At 33.8% G+C, this 3,299-nt stretch overlaps 1 pseudogene; it reads right to left on the bottom strand.

The window, feature by feature from the left end:
• Positions 1-291: 291 nt before the first annotated feature.
• Positions 292-3,022, bottom strand: LOC143617111 (E3 ubiquitin-protein ligase UPL5-like; annotated as a pseudogene).
• Positions 3,023-3,299: the final 277 nt, after the last annotated feature.

Genomic DNA, 3,299 nt, shown 5'->3' with positions numbered 1-3,299 from the left:
ATTTTTAAACATTTATTATTTTTATATGAAACATACTGATCTAGAACTATTTAAATAATTATGAGCGTCTAGATCCAGAAAGTAATTTTTACCAGTTTCGTTTTATCCTGATATTAGCCATGACAAAATTCCACATTATTGTACGTGGGTGTGAAACCAAAAAATCGAACTCAAACAAAAACACATGATTCGGTTTAATTATTATTTTCGGCCGAATTTTTTTTCTTTTTGCACAAAATCTTAGAGTCCGGATGGAAAAATTCAAAAAACAGCAAAAAAATGACACCAAATCGAACTCAAATCTTAAAATTCAAAACCAAGAAAAGCGGAGCCGAATGGTATTTACCTTCCAAAACCATTGTATCTGAGAATCAGTTTCAGTATACCCATCATATTCCGTATGCACCTTCCAATCCTCTACCGAAATTATTATCTTCCCACACAAGATTAAATCAAGATCTTCAAACTCTAAGGTTTGAAAAACTAACTTGCGTATTTGTTCATGACCAACAATTTCTGAAAATCCTTTAGCGAATTCGGTCATCTGATCAGAAAGACATGTCAGGAACCGATGCAGAATGAGAAGTTCCACATAATCCTTTCTATTTCTGCTGTTCACAACAATATTTTTTCCATTAGTAATAAGCTCGATAACCTTCATAGATCCTGATTCTTCAACTTCATTAACAAATGTTAAAGCTAGGGCATCTCATCTAATAGAACCGGATCCATATCCAATATTTGTTTACAGCTACTATAGAAATAAGGATCTGCATCTTTATGTCTTCCAATGATACATCAGTTCCCGCTAATTGCAAATAAAATGTACGGTCAAACATGATACCAACTTGTATGTTATGCGCTAATACTAAGGCGATCATCCTTCCAGCGAAGTTAAAATATTCTAGATGCAATGGATTCACTTTTGATGCTGTAGATAAATATAATTAAATCATTAAAATAAATGACTTTCCTTAAATAAAAACAAAGGGCAAGACAAAATAAAGACGGCCTAAAAGGAATTTAAGATGCGACATTCCATCACTACCAAGTTGTTATTTCTTGTTATGAAAACTAAGTTAATAAGACTTTTGTTATTGAAAATAAAAAAGGAAATTACACATATATTAAAAGATAAAACGTTTAAAGGGCTTACCGGGATTAAGAAAGAATCTTGCTCGGTCATTTGGACAAGCGACAAATAAAGCATTTCGAGGATTAAAAATTTCTTGGCATACCAAGGAAAGCCATTCGCGTAAAACTCCAGGACCTATAGCTATCTCATTATGGAACTGTATTAAAAATCCATCACTAAGATCCTCATGTTTTAATCTAGAAATATGATGAAAAGAATCAGACAACAACTGAGATCGGTCAATAAGCATCTCATTAAGCTCCTCGTCCTCGTCGTCAGGATCGCCTATCTCAGGGAGCAACAACATCATCAAATGCCTCCTAGATTCAAAGTCCAAAATACTCTGGTGCCCAATAATCCATCCATAATCCTGATCGCCTGTGGCGTACTGAAGAATTAGATACCGCAAGGATACATTGACCGATTCCATATTTGACCAAACCATATCTTCGGCACCTTGATAAAGCTTAGCAATACCTACTATTTCCTTCAAAATATAAAGATACTGATCCCATCCAACATCTTCTTTTTGTTCCATATCAAGCTGGCCTTTAACCTTATCAAGACATTTTAACATTTGATCCAACAGCTGAAATAAGATCGAATACAGAAGTTTTACTTCAGCATCATAACAAGGGAACACGCACAACATGGGAACGCGTATGCCTCCTTTGACAGATCTTTAATAACAGCTTTTATATGTTTCAAAAATGCAACAAAATCACAAACTACATTTGGTGAACGAGCACTATCCAACTCCTCAATCAACTCTTTTGCAAGCTCAGCCACAAACGGAAAAATATCCGTAACTCCAATCCTATTATTAAAACCATCATATTTCATAAAGTCAATGACCATTAATGCTAGACTTCTTCTACATGTTGTATACAAAATATCATCTTGACCGACTGAAGCTCTAAGCAACTTACAGAACTCCAACACTATAGGCGCGCAGTGTAAATTTTAAAGGCTTTGGCAACCCGGACTCACAAAATAGTAGGAAAGACAGAACCCAAGTTTTAGCAAGGAGTTCATATGGTGACATGTAGAGCATTACTAGGGCTGCTGGAACACATAGAGATTCAAATATGTCCAAATAAGAAGCAATATGGTTTTCATAGATATCTTTGCACACCAGCATGTCTAAATAGTCTGTCAACAGCAGTTCAACAGCTTCTTCTCTAATCCGTTTTTCACGTTTACACATCTTGTAAATCATGGAAACGAAAGAATCAATCAACTTTAAAGCCTGGGGATGATTTGTGCTCAGCATTCGAGCAACCAAATTTAAACCTGCATCGTTTTCAATCATACACTCGGATAAACTATGCTCACTGTCAAGTAGCCTCCCTTGGTAAATCAACCGCTGTTGAGATACTGGAATGCCAGTGAGTGTTTGGATGTTTTCAAGTATTAATTTCACTTTATCTTCTGGCTTCCCACTGAGAACTAATGTTTTACCATTAGTAAGCATACGTACAAAGAAATGGAGACCATCCGGAAAGGAATTAAGGCAAAGCTCGGTGTTAATCATTCTGACAACGTCCAGGTTATGAAAAGATTAATCGCTAACTTAGACCTTTGTTGATTGAAGATCCTGAAAAGACAGATTTTAGGCACGTTTAACTGAAAGATTTTAGGCACATTTAACTGGTTGTGTTTAAAAAAAATCGATACCACTAATAATACAAAAATCGAAAATATAAATTAGACAAATGAACGAAATTCTAAGTTAAAAGCATTTTGATAGCATCAACCTTTCTAACTAGATATAGCCTGATCAAAAAATATTAAGAAACCCTAATTTTTAAACTAATTACATAATAATAACAATGGTAATACAAATTATATCTATAAATTAAATTTCAGTATTACAATTGAATTGAATCCAAATCATCAACTCAAATTCAAAATCGAACGAGTTGCTGATTCCACCATCTTAAACTGAACAGAAAAGCATGTTCGAATAATTTGTCAGCTGTTACCTGAATCTACAAGCGAGAATCGAATCAGAGATGATGAATCTACAAAAATCCAAAATATAAATTAGTCTAATGATAAAAATTCAAAGTTAACTAGTATAACCTGATAAAAAAAATATATTAAGAAACCCTAATTTTTAAATTCATTGCATGATGATAATAGTAATAATAATAATAATACA

This window comes from Bidens hawaiensis, unplaced genomic scaffold, assembly GCF_021521415.1.
Source record: "Bidens hawaiensis isolate Kalapana, Puna unplaced genomic scaffold, B.hawaiensis_p1.1 tig00052239_1, whole genome shotgun sequence".
In the NCBI taxonomy this organism is placed as follows: Eukaryota; Viridiplantae; Streptophyta; class Magnoliopsida; order Asterales; family Asteraceae; genus Bidens; species Bidens hawaiensis.
Note: the sequence above shows the minus strand (reverse complement) of the source record. Positions and strands in the feature narration are given on the sequence as shown.